Consider the following 18,467-nt stretch of genomic DNA (forward strand, 5'->3'; position numbering starts at 1 on the left):
ACATGCCTAAGATCATGTAGAATGCAAAAGAATGTGTAGAAAGAGGATTTCAGGTGGAAGGAGGGGGTTGCTCAGCTTAAAGGAAATAGAATAATTAACAAATATTTGGGGTACATGTCTCAAAACAAGAATGCGTTCTTAAGCATAACCAAATTATAGTTTAGATTCTTGGATGGTAATCTAAAATATTCTTCATAGGGCTTCCCTGGTGGCGCAGTGGTTGAGAATCTGCCTGCCAATGCAGGGGATACGGGTTCGAGCCCTGGTCTGGGAAGATCCCACATGCCGCGGAGCAACTGGGCCCGTGAGCCACAACTACTGAGCCTGCGCGTCTGGAGCCTGTGCCCCGCAACTAGAGGCCGCGACAGTGAAAGGCCCGCGCACCGCGATGAAGAGTGGCCCCCACTCGCCGCAACTAGAGAAAGCCCTCGCACAGAAACAAAGACCCAACACAGCCAAAAAAAAATAATTAATTAATTTTAAAAATAATAATAATAAAATAAAAATAAAATATTCTTCATATACATAAGTTGTCAACCATGAAACTGATCAGCAAAATTAAAGAGAAAAACAAACTTAAAATTTTGTTAGTTTTCAGCAATTTCAGAACATGCAAAAGGTAAAATCTGGGAAAACTGCTACATTTTCACATCAGGCTTGCAAATGATTCTAGAATCAGACAGTAGTCACCACTTTCTCTGTATTTGCTATGGGCCAAATACCATAGGCCATAATGTTGTAGCCCTAAAAATAAGTCTCCAGCTTAGTAAATGATGAAGCCGATTTCTCAATGAATAAAAAACAAGCGACTGTTGAATGTCAACAAGTTTTACATGCCACAGCTAATTAGATGATTAAAATGATAAAGTTCTCAAACTCTTTTTTAAATAATTCAAATATAGGAATGTTAAAAAAAACTCAGCTTTTACAGCAAATTCATACTTCTTAAAATCAAGAACACATTCCTGGGGGTTTCCATGAACAATATGCACCAGGACAGCCAAGCAGAAAGCTCTGAAGAAAGAGAACAGAATTTTCATCTTACACTTTCAAGAAAGAAGTTTATCTTTTTAAAAGTCTAAACACTGGTAAAGCAAGGTACAAATCCTCCCCATAATATTGCACTATTGTCATCAGGCAACAAATCAAATGGGCAGTAAGAGCACAGTACCTACCACTCAACTCGCAGGCACTAACAGAGAAGTCACAAACATTCTCTCAGCTAAGGCAAAAAGCTCTACTGTATTTCCAAAGTCTGCAGAGTTCTGAGCACTCTTTCCACAATCCTCATGCCCCAATCTACACAAAACACCATGTGACTGAGAAACTGGTTATAGCAGGAAGGAACACTCTTAGATATGCAAACAAAGTAAGAGGGTAGTAAATATAAGGGCCACACTGTTTGTGAAAACTGAATTGTTTAAAAATTTTAGAGAAATCAAGTTATTTCCTAGTACAATTCCTAACAAGCTGTTGAGAAGTGATATTACAAAGGACACTTGAATAGTTTATTCTAAACTCAAAATCCAGAATACCAGGTTGCGATAAAGGCATTTTAAATGCAACACATTCATTTCAGCCTTCTCACCCTGTGACCCAGCTCTAGCAATAATTTCAATGAATTGCTGCATTCAGAGGCATTTCTAAAAATGAATAAATAGCACCAGATTAATAAAATAGTAATTATTAAGAGATTCATTACGCTGGGAGAGTCCTGTTTTTTGCTTTTTTAGTTTACCAGATGCTATAAAAAACATTTTGAAAGCAAGACTGTTTCAGGTGCAAGATTGTTAGGGAGCAGCACACGTACAAAGTACTATTAAAGAGCCCCAGGACAAGTCAAATCTGATAAGATCACAATTATGAAAACACCAGTATTTAGGGTATAGTTTTTTTAAGCGATTTGAGTCCTATGCTTAAGGTCCATCTACCACCTTAAAGCCTAATCTGAGGCATAAATGTTTGACTGGAAATGTTATTCTATCAACTTCTGGAGATACCTCAGCAGAGCACTCACTCAACATTCCTCATCCATTGTCTTGTCACAGTTACTCTCCCGAAGGGTTAAAGGGCTGAAGGGTTAGACGCCTTTGGACCATGGTAAGAAAAACCAATTATAACAACCCTGATTAATTCAGGAAGCTCTTCAGGAGTTCAGTGTGCAAGAATCAAAAAGTCCTAAAACTTCTGCCTAAAAGAGTCAAGAAGCAGTTGGGCAAACTTGGGGCTAAGGTTGACTTTGTTTCACCCTCTCCCTACCTCAGCCAAGCCAAACAGCCAAATAAATTTTACTATCCCTTCCTGACTAGGGAAACACACACACACACACACACACACACACACACACACAACAATGTAAATATTTTCAGAGACATTTTGAATTTTCTTCAAAATGCCTCAGCAAATCAGTATTTAAAATCAGTTTAAAAAAACCCTCACTTTTGAGTTTTTATTCAAATATTGCTATCTTTTATTTCACTTAAAAATATTAAAGTGGTAGAGCAAAAAACACCTATGGCAACTAGCCCTTTGGCGTTAAATGAGATTTTAAAGAAATTCTTAATCTACCTAAAATCTAGTTCCTGAGAATGTAGCAATGCATTCTGTGGTTGAGATTGATTGCAGAAAGTTTACTTCAAACAGGACAGCTTAAAATTTTACAGAACTTTACAGTTTATTCCTCTCCACACTATCTCATAGTGCTGTTAGAATTAAACAGGCTAAAAGCAGGTATTATTCCTCTTTGTAGATAAAGAAAATGTGAAGTTCAAAAGATTTAGTGACAATAAGGGAAGCAAAACAATTCAGGTCCTCAGACTCTTAAATTACATCTCTATTTTAACACACTGATTTAAAACACAAAAAATAATTATTTAACATTGTTACTATTATACTACTTTGAAATAATTACTGTTTATTGTTTATAAGTAATGCATCGGACCTGTATGTGGAAGAAAGGAAAATAAGTTTTATATATCATAAGCAATTTAAATTTACTTCCTATTTAAGAGATTTTTACATCATTTCTAAATAATAAATGATTTAGTTCAAATTACCTTAGAGCAGTTGTATTACTAATGCTTTTTCTCACATGACCTTTCTTCTTATCCACTAAATGATACAGGAGAGAATGTATGAAATATATAATCTTTTATTCAGAAAGCTAACTCTTATAATCTGCAGCAAATAGATAAGGATTTAAAACAAACATAATGAAGTCTAAATTGCTTTTTACAGCTCTGTAGCTCAGGGGTTAGAGCACCAGTCTTGTAAATTGCCTTTAAGTCATTCTTCTTTATCTTCAATCCAAAATTTTTCTCCCCAGAGTTGGTAATAAATATAGCTTAGATAAAATAAAATCTCCATGTAATCAGAAGACTGCTGAACTACAAACCATGACTCACTATTTCTGAAGATTAGTCAATACAAAAGAATTCCTATACATCAAAATAACCTGGGCACTGCCCTAGAGTTAAAATTCTGTTGTAATATTATCTAGCTGCTGTGAGTTCCTCCTTGGTTTGAAAGCAGAGAAAGGAGGAGGAGGAACTGGTAGCAAGAGCTTTAAAAGACTACGACTGGCCATAACTGACCTGAATCCACTACGGTGCCTATAGTTTTAAACAGCCTTTGACTTATGACACCTAAACTTCAGATATACTTGTATTTCATTCTCCTCTACTCAGCATGTTTTGTAAGATGTGAGAATTAAATAACACGTGAAACACACAGTGTTGGCCTAAGACAGTAAATGTTCCCTATTATCATGATATACAACAATCAGGAACTCTTCTAGATAGCCCTTAAACCTCCAGCCTGGGTTTTTCTGAGTTCAAAGCCTAAAGCTCTTAACCGCTACTGGTACTGTGTTCCAAAATTAAGTCCCAGGTTCCAAAATACAGATCAACTGTTTAGCTCTCACATTACTTGGGGGAATAACACTGGCCATATGCTATCTTGTTCATTTGATCTTTGCAAATTGTCTCCATATTCCCAGAGATCCTCTGCAGAGACTGCATGGAGTAATAATTCCAGATGCTTTACCCATTAGACTATAACTTGGAACCTGTGAGTAACATCGGCACGCTCCTAAATTACCTACAATTAACCAATGTAACTTTTTGGAAAATACCTCTCTCTCTGCTTGGATTTATCATTTCCTCAAAAAGCTTATTTTTTTCCCCATGATAGGAGAAATTAGACAAGATTTACTATCAAAGTGAAATAAACCAAATGCTATGTACAACTTACAGTGACAATGCTTAAAAGACAAGTAAAATACCCTATTTCACTGTTCTTTAAGTAAAATAGTTAGAAGTAGCTCTATTAACTATATATGGTATACAACTTTATTTGAAGTATATGTCAATTTATATTTTTATCAGTTAATTAAAATATTCTAACTCTGTATCTTCCTGGTAAATCAGAAAATTTGAAAACAGGCTAAGAGTATAGAGTAGGAGAAATGGTAGCAATGAAATAAACTTAGTTCATTAATTTTTAATAACTCCAACAGCCATTCTGATCAGAACACTAACACTATTCCAAAGACTTGTATCTACTCAGTTTTGATTACTTAATTGTCTAATGAACCTTTAAAATTACAAAAGCCAATAAATCATTTCAGAAATCTTTCCACTAAGCTCACTCTTCAGAGTATTACCTATCATATAAAATTCTAAGCATCTTAAACATTCCCCTAAGAACTGGCAAAATTTGCACAGAAGACTGTCCAGAGAGGGAAGTCTCCCCATTAAATGGTAAATGTTTAAGATAAAACATTAGACGGGTATCCCCAATCACTCCAAACTTTAGATTAAAGGCTTCAGTGTGAGCCCACAATTGTTTTATACAAGTGATTAAAAGTTCCTAGAACTTTATGAAATACTGATTAGTGGTGGAGAGAAACACATTTTGGAAAGAAGAATACTTTTTTTTTTTTTTTTAACTTATTTTTGGCTGCATTAGGTCTTCATTGCTGCATGCGGGCTTTCTTTAGTTGCGTTGAGCAGGGGCTACTCTTCATTGCGATGCATGGGCTTCTTATTGCGGTGGCTTCTCTTGTTGCAGAGCACCAGCTCCAGGTGCGCAGGCTTCAGTAGCTGTGGCACACAGACTCAGTAGTTGTGGCACACTGGCTTAGTTGCTCCATGGCATGTGGGATATTCCCGGACCAGAGCTTGAACCGGTGTCCCCTGCACTGGCAGGCAGATTCTTAACCACTGCACCACCAGGAAAGCCCCAAGAAGAATACTTCTTAAAGTGCTATTTTAAACTAAATCCCTAAATTAAATATGTAAGATTCGAAGAAGAGTTTTCACATACAAAGTCATAACAAAGGGATTATCATCTTACAGAAAAAAAGTAATGGAAGTAATTATTTCTACTCAAGTCAAAAAAAGTTTAGGAAAGAACTCTTCAGAAGGGATACCTCTGAAGGATTTATGAAAAGTAAGTACTTGGAAGAGGCAAATTTGATTAAGACTTGATCCTGGCCCTCAATAAATTTATAATTTAGATGAAGAAGTAATACAGGGATGAAGTGGGGTTAATCATATAAGGCCTATAAGAAGGAAATGGAACTACTCTAAGTCATAAAGAAAATTATAAGGCAGACGGCATTCCCAGAAACCTAACAATAACAGTAAGTTTGCATCACATCTAGAATTTAAATTCTAAGGTGCTCATAGGATGTAGGATGAAGTCAAAACTAACCCAGAAAATCTCTCTCTCTTTAATCTCTCCTTAAGTAGATGGTCTATACTTAGGGTATTTACGCCATCTATCTCTGTGTTTCTTCCTCTTTAAAATAAGGATCACAATGTACCTACATCTTCAGGCTGATGGGAAGATTAAATGAATTAAGGTAAACTCTCAGAAGAACCTGGCATATAGTAGTTAAATCAACAAAGGTAAGCTATTATCTTTAGGGACCTTTTTTTAAAAATGTATCTTTAGACAAAACAATCACACTCAATTGTGAGATGGTCAAACTATAAGGCTTGGGAGAATTGAGAATGACAAAAGAATAGATTCACTTTCTTCAACTGCAATCAAAATCTCACAAGAACATATACTCAGTATGAGGAATGGTGGCTAAAATTGCCTGCATTATTAAAACACTTTTCTTGGCAGGGCAAAAACATAGTTGAATACTCGTTTTTTGTTTGGTTGTTTTGTTTGTTTGTTTTTGCCGCATCAGGTGGCTTGTGGGATCTTAGCTCCCTGACCAGGGACTGAACACTGGGCAGTGAGAGAGCAAGAGTCCGAACCACTGGACCGCCAGGGAATTTCCTACTCGTATTTTAACGTATTTATAATGTGGCTTCACTCTTCATTTCTCCTTTAAGCTCATCCCTTTGTTCAATCCAGCCTTGGTCCATCTGAGAGACTGGGTGATCAATTTTTCAAGATTACTCCAAGCTTCCTTTAAGGATTAAGTGTTTTGTTTTGTTTCGTTTTAATTCAGTTGGTCACACAACACTGGAAAAAACCCACCCTCGCACATAAAAAGTTTCTGCTGAACAGAAACACTCAAACACTTAAATAAAATGTCATCTTGTCCAAGCTAGGAAACAATAATATGTCTAGTTTGGAAATGGCTTAGCTACAGTTTCCCAACCAGTTCAAAAGGGCACTCTGATGCACTGCAAGGTGATGTGTGTGTCAATATTTTGAGTTTCCTCACCCCTCTTTCTCAATTTCTGACCACAAACTGGTAACTTCATCAGATGACTGGCCAGCATACACGAACATGAAAAAATGTGATACTCTACCCTTGTAATAGTTAGCAAGCAGGGCTGCCCGAGTTTAGAAAAGAGTCTAACTTTTTAAAAGAGTCTAACTTTTTAAAACAAGTTAATCAGCTAGTTCAAACAATTATGTTAAAGCAATCAGTTCCACAATGAAAGACATCTGGAGCCAATTTTATTTTTAACTCTTAGTTTTTCATTATTTTCATTTTAAGTCACTTTGTCTGAACTCTTTTTTTTTTTTTTTTTTTTTTTAACCAGATTTTATATTTTATTCAAATCACATTTATTTTAAATTTATTTATTTATTTATTTATGGCTGTGTTGGGTCTTCGTTTCTGTGTGAGGGCTTTCTCTAGTTGCAGCAAGCGGGGGCCACTCTTCATCGCGGTGCGCGGGCCTCTCACTATCGCGGCCTCTCTTGTTGCGGAGCACAAGCTCCAGACGCGCAGGCTCAGTAATTGTGGCTCACGGGCCTAGTTGCTCCGCGGCATGTGGGATCTTCCCAGACCAGGGCTCGAACCCGTGTCCCCTGCATTGGCAGGCAGATTCTCAACCACTGCGCCACCAGGGAAGCCCTGTCTGAACTCTTTTTTAACCCAAGTTTTACTTTTCATCTCCAAATCAGTCATTGCTTCTTCATTTAGGCAGCAACTGCTCATTTTTAAATGAACAGAGCCATTTACAAAGTAAAACCATTAACACAAGCATGAAAATATATCAATACAATGCACAAATAAAATATGGTTTAGGAATGATCATTCTGATGGCTGGGTAATAATGAAGTAAAAAACGCCTAGTCAGTGGAAGGGGAAGGAGAGGAAATAAAAACCATGCAGACATCTCACCCTGCTAATAAATTAATGCCTGGAAACACTGACTTAACCTTGTACCAATAATTTCTGTTCCACATAAAAGGCATCAATTTTAGTGGCAAGTCCTGCATAATCAACAAGTGACTTAAAAAACAGCATTACTTTCCTCAAAAATAAAGACATGAAATATAAAATAAGTGAATCCACTATTCTGCACACTGGCATCTCTCAACTGGGCAGACACTGAGATTTATCCTCAAGATAGGAGGTACTCCTCCAGGTTTACAACCTTGCCAAAGCTATTTCAAGAAGTAACCATCTGATTCGGCCATTTCTCCTACAATTCCTTCTGGAGTCAATGGCTTTCATACACAGAAAGATTCCCTAGTCTTCAATGATACCCCCAAAGGTAATCAATCACCTTGCTTGTTTTAAGAACTAGTTACAACTACAATAAGGTATACCTGTAAAACTGATAGTATCACTTGTTTCCCAGAAAATATTTTAAATCAACTTTTCAAGAATAATTTTCTTAAAACAAAGACATGTGCAGAAGTTTTCTCTGTAAATTAGACCATTAATTCATTAAAGCCCTAAATTATACCCAGCTACTTTGCCACAGGAGCAAAAAAACCAAATATGAAAATGTAACCTATGTAATTATACACCAAAGTCTGAATGCCTTAAGGAAAAGAACTATACGCATTTCCTACATCTTGTTATACTCCATCATCCAGTACAGTACCTCGCACAAAATTAGATGCTTAAATTCAGAATAAAATATTAATGGAGAAAAGCTATAATTACAATATTTATCCTAATTCTTTTCCATGGATATTGAATCACTATCTACCACATAAAAGTACTGATATATACAATCCAAAGAACCAGAATGCCTCTCTGTATACTGCAACCTGGCAGAGAACTGAGTGGAAAAGTATAAGAAACACTATCATTTAACGATTTCTAAGAATCTATTTCAACTGCTAGCTGCTTCGAAGAATATAAAGTTCAGAAAGACAGCCCTTGCCTTCCAAGAGTTTTTAAAGTAAAAGAAAAAAATCATCATTTCCCAGAGACTGACTATGTGCTATGAGCTTTCAGGATGACAAAGAGGCCTACAACAAGATGTGACAGCTTTTTTTTTGTGGTGATGGGTGGGGGAGGAGAGGGGTAACTTCTTAAGAAAACTATAAGAATTCGGAGCGTGAAAAGGTCACTTATAGTTCGAGTGGAGGAAGAGATAGACAATAAAGAATAATTTCATTGTAATATTTGAACTTGAAGGGGTAGCATTTTAATAGACGCATGTAAATGTTTTTCTTTATAAAAATGGAATCTTATGGTACATATTTTAGTACCCTACTTTTTTCACTTAATATATCTTACCACCCAGGATTAACTGAAATCATCGTTTACAGGTTAACTGAACACATTTTAGATTAAAAGGGGATGAGGGTAGGGACTACCCTGGCGGTCCAGTGGTTAAGACTCCTCGCTTCCAATGCAAGGAGCTCGGGTCTGATCCCTGGTTGGGGAGCTAAGATCCCACATACCACGCGGCCGCCAAGAAAATTAAAGAAAAAAAAAGCGGGGGGAAATGAGGGTACAAAGAAGGTAACTACAACAACTATATGTACCAGCTTACCAAAAAACTTTTTTTTTTTTTCAAAAAATGAGTCACTAATTGTGTAATTAACTTATCTCTTTCAAGAACATTGTATGCAAATACATTCATAAAGAAGGAAAAAGTCCATCAGATGCAAATACAGCCAACTTCCTAACCTTCTGGTTTGACCATTCGATCTAATCAGCAGTAAGAAAAAAGCCTAGAGCCACTTCACATCCATTAGGACAGTTACTATCAAAAAACAGAAAATAACAAGTGTTAGCAAGGATACAGAGAAATTGAAACTCTCATGCACTGCTGGTGGGAATATCTAATGGTTCAGTTGCTGTGGAAAATAATTTGGCAGTTCCTCAAGAAGTTAAACAGAATTACCATATGATCAGCAATTCCACTCCTGGGTATATACTAAAAAGAAATAAAAGCAGAGACTCAAATAGATACTTGTAAACCAGTGTTCATAGCATCAATATTCACAAAAGCCAAAAGGTGGAAGCCAAAAGCCCATCAACTATTGAATGGATAAATAAAATATTTTATGTGTGCACACATGGGAGCATACACATACACACACACACATAATGGAATATTATTCAACCATAAAAAGGAATAAAATTCTCACACACAGTATAATATGTACGAACTCTGAAAACACAGTAAGTGAAATAAACCAGATACAAAACTATAAATATTGTATGATTCCCCTTATATGAGATACTTGGACTAGGCAAATTCACAGATAAAAGTAGAATAGAGTTTACCAGAGGCTGGAGGTAGGGAGGAATGGGGAGTTATTGTATAACTGTTACAGGGTTCTTCTGTTTGGGATGATGAAAAAGTTCTGGAAAAAGATTAGTGGTCATGGTTGCACAACACTATGAATGCACTTAATGCCACTGAATAATACACTTAAATATGGTTAAAATGGTATATTTTATATTTTGTATAAGTTACCACCACCACTGCCGCCACCCCCAAAAAAAGCCTAAAGGGCCCATTTTGCATTGTCAGACAGCTAGATAAATACTAGTCATGAAGGACATATCTATTCTCACATTCACACTTCTCTAATTCCAGTCCAGACTAAGATCAAGGAAGGCAGAAGAGTATCATTTATCCCCTCATTCTCTCTGGCTAAAACTTTCCTCCACGTATAAAGCCTATGAATGCAGAAGAAAATAGCCAGTATGGCAAGAGTGGCTTGAACCAATGAGTCAGCAAGCTGTCAAAGCAGGCAAATGTCCTCAAGGAGCTGGCAGTGAGAACCCAGAGCACTCTACTGATAAAGCAAAATAGAAGGGAAAGCTAAACAAGCTAATTCCTTCAACAGATGTCCTAAGTTACAAAGTTCTGAGTATGAGTTTAGTAAGTAGTATACCCTTTTAATTGTAAGCATTTGTGTGTGGTGGGCAGTAGGAAGGAACTAAATCCACAGGTGATTAACCTGTGAATCTCTACTCATGCAATTAATGTTTATTACATAATCCAGAGAAACTTTTAAGAACTAGAGATTTATAAACAAGACATGGCTCAGCTCTAAGGAGCTTAAGTTTAGCCATAGATGTAAGACATCTACACAAAAAATTCAATTCAATAAACATCATTTAGCACCTTACATTCAACAAATTGAACTGAAATCAGGGGGGCCAGCCACTGTGCTAAACTCTGGGTATTCAAAGATGATTAAGATACAGTCCTCTGAGAAAAGATGAGAGGTAAACAAATACTTTAATAAAATATCAATATGTCACAATAAATACATATAAAGTCTACAGTGCATGGTACCAAAAAGTACATACACAAACCGTGTTAAGTTTAAATAAAAGGTCTTATTATAAAACCTAATATTAAATGTGGTAATTTAGGTTCAATGCTTTCACCAAAGCACACAGGCCTGATCCCTCAGCCTCTCAAACTTTTTCACAAATATCAATAAAGAAGGACTTGCACATTGACTAGAAAGCGTTAGTTTGACTTGATAACCTAATGGGATGATAAGCTCACAAATGACTATATGATAAAGACCATAAGAAAAATAAATGTAAGGGTTTTAAGGTGGGGTTCAAAGAAGGAAACAATGAGTGAGAAGAAGAGAAAAAGATCGGGAAATGATATTTAGAAGATGGTGTTCAAAATGACTCTTAAAAGAGGAACAGATAAAAGGGAGGAAATCCTGTGAATCTCTCCTCATTAGATAAGGTCGCTGAAGGCAGGAGCTTGCCTAATTCACCCTCCACCACACTAGCCTGCTGCACCTACTTAGGTGCTAAAAAAAATGGCTTCTGAATTCCACTGAAGATAGTAAGAGGAATCCACATTAGCAAGACATAGAAGCAAGAACTGTATGCTTAGTCTGAAAAGCAATGGAGACTCCTGGACAATCTGCCAAAGGAAGTGAGGCCAGCACATCTACACTTGTATATTCTTGTATCATCACAAAACAGGATACATAAGAACCCCATAACATATTTCCCTCCATGAAAAAAAGCTGGGTATCTGGGAAACAAAGGGGAAAGCAGAATTACTCTGCACAGCATAACTTTCTGTATCCTTTGAATTTTGTAGCATGTGACTGTACTATCTATACAAAAAATTAATAAAACTTAATTTTTAAGATTCTACACATTTAAAAAGTGAATCTGGCAATAATGTGAAAAGGGAAGAAACAAGAAAAAGGAGTTCAATTCAGAGGTTCTAACAACAGTCAAGGCAAATACAGCATAAAAGCCTGAACTAATCTGGAGGAAGTAGAAAACAGGTGAAAGAAGCTCAAAAATATAGTTGTCAATGTAATCTGAGAGTGACTGAATGTTTGGAGGGACATAAGGGCCCACACCATGAATAGAATTTAACTTTATTATATGTATTTTTCTATTACAAAACAATATATTCAGAGAATATGAAGAGTACAAAGAGGAACATTATCCGTATTTCTACTGTTTAACAACCACTGTTAACATCTACATGTGTTTTCTTCCTATGGGTAGGTTTTGAGTTTTTTTAAAAAGCTTGAGATATAATTTACATACCATACAACTCACCCATTTAAAGTGTACAATTCAATGGCTTTTATTATACTCACAGAGTTGTGCATTCACCTCCACAATCAATTTTAGAACATTTTCAATACTTCAAAAATGAAACCCCTGTCACAGTCACTGCCCATTGCCCACTCCCTCCAGCCACTGGCAACCACTAATCTACTTTCTCTGCAGATTTGCCTATTCTGGACACTTCATATAAAAGGAATCATACAATATGTGGTCTTTTCTGACTAGCTTCTTTCAGTTAACATAATGTTTGCAAGGTTTATACATATTGGAGAATGTATCAGTACATCATTTCTTTTTATTACTGAGTAATAATATTCCATTGTATTATGTTTTGTTTTTTAACACAACTGTAATCATTCGGATAGAGCATTTCCCGTGTCATAAATGCTTCATATACGCCATAGTTAATGAAAAGCATAGGGCTCCATAAGCGGCTGTGCCACAGTTCACTTAATCATTTTATTATTGTAGTACATTTGAACTTTTTCTAGTTTTTTCTACTGTAAACAAACTTTCTTAAACGCAAATGGGAGTTCCTTTCTGAATGATCTATCTGGATCCAGGGAAATGCCTCTCCCAAAAGCTCTGAGCTTCCTAATGAGATTTGCCACAGAGAACAAGAATCATGTTCTTCTAAGGAAAACTCAGTATTTCATCTACCCCAAACCTAGCTAAAGGACAGATGTTAAAAGCTATCTGAGATTGAAAAGTATGCCTCCATAAAACCCAGATTAAGAATGTCATAACTTTAAAGACCTATTAACATAGTTAAACATTAACTGGCCTGATTCTTCCATCAGAAATGTTTATGGGTGGAAAAAGGTAAATACTTTGTCCAAATATGATGCCTAGAAAGAAGTAGCTTCAAAGATATCAGACTACTTTTGCCTTCCTTAGCAGGTTGGAAGAAAATAAACAGGAGACAACATCTTGACTACAACAGTAAAGATGTACTTACTCTTGCTACTGGATGATAGTAAGTGAAACCCAACAGGTAGAAAGATGTCATCGGTATAGTCTACAAGGGTCCTCAGAAGCAATTAGACATATTTGGTTCCCTAAAACACTGTCATTGCCTGCAGCTTCCCATTCATTAACCAAAAATGTAAACAATTTCTAAATCACAAAGGTTTTGATTCCAAACTAGTTTTATGGCTGTTAATCCCCACCCAGTAAAATCCCTTAGAATCTGATCTAAAAATAAAACTCTGTGTCAAGTATTCCTCAAGAAAAACTATGTACACTGATTGGAATGTGAAGCAATTAACACACTTCTTGAGTGATTTGCCAAAGAGACTTGAGATAGCTTGGGCCAAAACCAGTAACAAAGGAACAACACCCATCTGACATTTTCCTTGGTTAAACTGACATTCTAGGAGTAGTTTTAGAAGAAATGCTAACAGATCTGAAGTTAACTACTAAAATCATTGCGAGCTACACAAGTATTCTCGGAGAAAAGGAGGAACAGAATGACTCAACCACTGTAAAATTAAAGATGAAAACTTTGATATGTAATTAAGGAATTTTTACTCACAACTTTAAGGCAAGAATAAAATACCCAGACATTACTATCCTGAGTATTATAGGCAAGGTAGTTAAGCCCTATACCAGAAATACTAACTGAATTATAACACAAATATCTAGTATCACATTTTCAACCTGGTCGGTTTAGCAAATAAGCATTCTTATACATCCACATACATAAATATAAACACACTCTCTCACACACACCCCAACCTAAATCCTAAACAACCTTATCCTAAATGAACCCAAGTGTTCTTTCATTTCCCAATTAATTTAGCCAAGGTGAGCAATTTTCCAACTACAGACATTTGTTATGGAGAACTGACTTCCATGACACGCACAATTTAAAAAACAGAAGACCTTTTAATAAATCAAAGCTCGATTTTGTGGTTTCATTAACTCCCGTCCCGCTGTCACATTAGTCCACTGCCTTTCAAAGGCAATATTTAAAATCCTCTTCTGCAAGTCAACGTTAAGGCATGCTGTTTGGCTAACAAGCTTCTCCCAAAACCAGGATTATTATGTATGGCCTACTATGTTAACATGCAAACAAAAGCACTCTCCCATGTAACATTTTTCTACTTTTAGGCAATAGGTTATTAACAAAGTTTTATCTGGAATTAAAATGTGATAGAATCATGCACCTACTACTAACAGGCTATTTTAAATAGTAATTTCAAGTTATTAATTATATTTTCCATTTAATAAATAATCTGGTGCTTCTGGAAAAGTCAAATTCAACTTCCAAGAAGTTGTTTCATCTTCAGAGCAAACTCCTACTTTGGATTTCACAAACGGCATGTTTTAAACTAAAAGCAACCAGTCTCAAAGCAGTTATAATACAATACTTAATGTTTAACCATTCTGCATTTCATCTTTTAGATACTTTTCATCATAAGTGACCAGCTTAACCTGCTTCTCACTGTTTTCTTCTGCTAAACCAAATCCCATAAAATATGTTCTAATGTGTATGCCTTCAAAGTAGAAGGCTTGAGTGAAATACATCTTTTAAACTATCTGACAAGAGTTTAACAAGACTAAGCAGTTCCACTACAACTTACCATCACAAACACCACATACCTAAAAGATAAGCTTTTACAACAGAAGGAGTAACAGGTTAATTTTCCCAAGTATCCAGCGTTCAACTGGGTCAAACGTCTCTGCTGCATTTTCAACAGCTTATCCCTTGAAGCGATAAGGGTGAAAACAAGCCAAAAGGTTCTTCAGTGGTATATAATCATCACAACCCAAGAAAGATTTAGGAACTGCTAGATGAAGTCTGTTAATACCATAATAATCACTTTAGCATAAACATTAATCACAATACAGATCTTTGGGGAAAATTATGTTCATAGAGCTAAAGACTTTATAACAGAATTGGAATCCACGGAATCAATCCAAAGAAACAGTTTACTATATAAAACATTTACTTAACCAAAAATACTCACTTGCATTCTACAATTTTTCAGATGTTTCATATCATCTGCCAATTTCTAAATGACTGGGGAGCATGGTTTACATTGTCAACAGCCACTGAAAATGTAGTATCAGTAGAGTGTACTACATTTATAAAATCAACATTTTTGTTAGCAAGTGTAACTTTAGAAGAAACGTTTGCAAGAATCCCTAGGAATGGGAGTTCAGTTCGTTCACCACAGTGCAAGTACAAAACATTTGACATAAAGCCCTTATCAAAATGTTAACTGGGTTTAACAAAGTCAATCTGTGCAATTACTATCAGCTTTAACATCAAGAGAAGGAGGAAAGAAAGTTATCAGCAAGAAAAGAGAATTAGCAACACTCGTTTAAAATAATCCCAATTAAATCAACTAGTTCACTATCTTCAACAAAGATCCTCCACAAGCTAGCCAACTTTTGTTTCAGACCCTAATCTCCCACCACTTCCTTCCTGCACCCCAGACTGCTTGCTGCTCCCCAAACTCCTGCACGTCTCCGTGCCTTTGTACCAGCTGTTCCCCCAACTTAGCATGCTCTCCCCTCCTCCTCACCTGATGAGCACTTACTCATCAGCCCAAACCTCAGCACAAAAGTCCCCTCCAGTCTACAAGCTTCCTCAACTCCCCCAGGCAAAACTAGTTGTTCCAAATTCCCAAGACACTTGGTAAATCCATCCCAATCACAGCGCATTGTGTTCATGCCTCGGGAGCTAACAGAGGGCAGACTCCCTCCACTCAGCCCGGAGAGGACGAATCAGGCAGAAATGATGAACGTGCGCTGAATCCACTCCCTACTTAGACTGGGTGATCCTCTAGAACCCGGTCACATCTCGAGGAGACACAGGAGACCCTATCATTCTTCCCACCAGAGAATGAATACCAGGAGGCACACCCAGAGCCCCTGAAAGAGAACAATGAATGAACACAGCCGCCTCGCCTCTCCTGATGTCCTAACTCCTCTCTCTGGGCATCGACTAGCTCTGCAGAGCCTCTGCAGCTGCAGAAATGAAGCGTCCTGGAGGCTCTCACTTCACACACAAGAGCCCTGGATCTTCATTCCAAAGCATCCCGGGGCCAATCGTCAGTATAAGCATCGCAAATGTCTCATTAAGTACCCGCAGAGTCCTGAGACCCAAGGGGAGGCCCCTATGCCTTTGTGGTGCGGCACCGACCTATTTCCTCCTCCCGTCCCCGACTGCTCTCATCTTCCGGAAAAGGGTGTCACTTACTTGAGAGAAGATGCAAGCCCGGGTCCCCCACTCCGCGGCCAAAAAGACATTAGCCCATCTGAGTGACAACACAGATCCGAGACAGCTCTGGGCGGTTTTTCCCGTGGCCAAAATATAAGGAATGTGCACCGGGTACAGGGGTGGTGCCGGCACGTTTCCCCAAAACACAAGGAAACCTGAGTGGGGATGCGGGAACTCGGCTCGCCGGCCATGACACCGGGCCCCAGGGCCCCCGCCCGCCCAGCGCCACCCGGGGTGACAGCGGCCTGGCCCGGGCCCTCCGCCCGGCAGCCGCGGGGCCGCTCCGTCAGCGCCGCCTTGGCCGGGCCTCCGGGGAACCCGGCCCCCTCAGCCCCGCTGCCGCCCGGCTCCCCCGGCATCCCGGGCCCGGCCCTGCAGCCTACCTGAGGGAGCCCGGCCGCCTCTGTGTCCAGTCGTCCGGCTGTGGCGTCTGGTCCGCTCCTCCTCCCCGCGGCGGGTGAGGGAGCGGGAGGCGGTCACATTCGGCGCGTCCCCAGCCCAGGGGACGGGGCCCCGGGCAGCCCTCGCATCGTCGCTCTCGCACTCCGCGCCTCAGGGCACACACCCCAAAGCCCGACCAGCTGGCCCTCTTCGGGGCCCAAGAAGAGCGGCAGGGAAGCCTTCGCTTCTCACGCTCTTTCTCGTCTTACTCCCGCCATCTAAGATGGCGGCCCCAGCGCCCGCACTGAAGACGCTTTCGGGCGGCCCCGGCAAGCGAGCCCTCCACTCGGTGCTCCTCCTCCCGACCTGCGACGCCACCAGCTCTCTGCTTCTGCGCGAGCCCGCCTGCCGGCAGACTTCAAACTTGGCTCGGGTATCCATCGCTCTGGCCTGAACTCAGGCCCCGCCTCCCAGGGGGCGTGGCCTCGCCATCTCGCTGGTCGCCATTTCGGAGCCGTGAAGGCAGTGGGGCGGGTCGTCTCTGGCCCTGGATTGGCAGTCGGGAAGGGCCAGGGTTTGGCTGTCCCAAAGGGGCCTGAGAATTGGCGAGGGGAGGAAGGCCAGCTTGCCGGCATCTCGAGGCCCAGAGATAACCAGACGTGCCCGAGGACTCATAGCATAGAGGACCGTGTCCACCTTTGGCCCGTCCTCCCTGGAGTCGGACACATCAAGTGGCAAATCGCAGCCCATCACGTGGGAAAGTCCCTAAAGTTTTCTGAGTCTCAGTTTCCTCATCTGTAAAGTGAGGGTTCCTTTTCCCCCGTCAGACTGGCAAAAAGTTTAAAAGACTGATAATATCCAATCTGGTGCAAGATGTGTGAAAACCTGCTGTGTACCTTCATCCAGCGCTGGCAGGAATGGATATCGGGAGGGCAATTTGGCGTTATCTATGGACATTTGAATGCATATACTATTCCTCCCAGCAAGTCCACTTCTAGGCACTCATGCTAGAGAAGTAGGTACACATACGCACAAAAAGCACCTGCTAAGATGTTTATTACCATGTTGTTTGTGTTAGAGATAACACTGGAAAAAATGTGGATTAATTAAATAGGAAACAGGTTAAATAAAGGGTGCTAGGTCCACAGTACAGGCTATCCATCTGTTAAAAAGAATGAGCTAGATCTATGTACTGATTTTTTTTTAATCCAGGACATTAAATTTTAAAAAGTAGAACATGTACAGAATGATTTTATTCATTCAAATACAGGCACACAAAGCTACCCAATACCATGTACAAGTCATTCATTTAAATTTTTATTGCGAGCCTGTTATGTACCACACATTGTTCTGGGTACTGGGAAGTCAACAGTAATCAAAAGCTCTGTTTTGCAGAGATGGGAAACCCAAAGAAAACATAAATAATAAATTCAGGTAGTAATATGTACAGTATAAAGGGAAATGAAGGGACTTCCCTGGTGGTCCAGTGGTTAAGAATCCACCTTCCAGTGCAGGGGACGCAGGTTCCATCCCTGGTCAGGGAGCTAAGATCCCACATGCAGTGGGGCAACTAAGCCTGCATGCCACAACTAGAGAGAAGCCTGCGCC

General features: G+C 39.1%; 1 protein-coding gene across 2 annotated transcripts in view; it reads right to left on the minus strand.

Moving 5' to 3' along the window:
- Positions 1-17,206, minus strand: part of RAF1 (Raf-1 proto-oncogene, serine/threonine kinase) — a 73,087-nt gene extending 55,881 nt beyond the window's left edge. The window contains exon 1 of one of the 2 annotated variants that reach the window (XM_036869949.1): positions 16,862-17,206. The gene's annotated coding sequence lies outside the window, so the exon portion shown is untranslated. The remainder of the gene's footprint in view (positions 1-16,861) is intronic. The other variant, XM_036869950.1, reaches the window with a different exon arrangement.
- Between the last annotated feature and the right edge of the window lie 1,261 nt (positions 17,207-18,467).

The sequence above is a fragment of the Balaenoptera musculus genome, chromosome 11 (assembly GCF_009873245.2).
Source record: "Balaenoptera musculus isolate JJ_BM4_2016_0621 chromosome 11, mBalMus1.pri.v3, whole genome shotgun sequence".
NCBI lineage: Eukaryota > Metazoa > Chordata > Mammalia > Artiodactyla > Balaenopteridae > Balaenoptera > Balaenoptera musculus.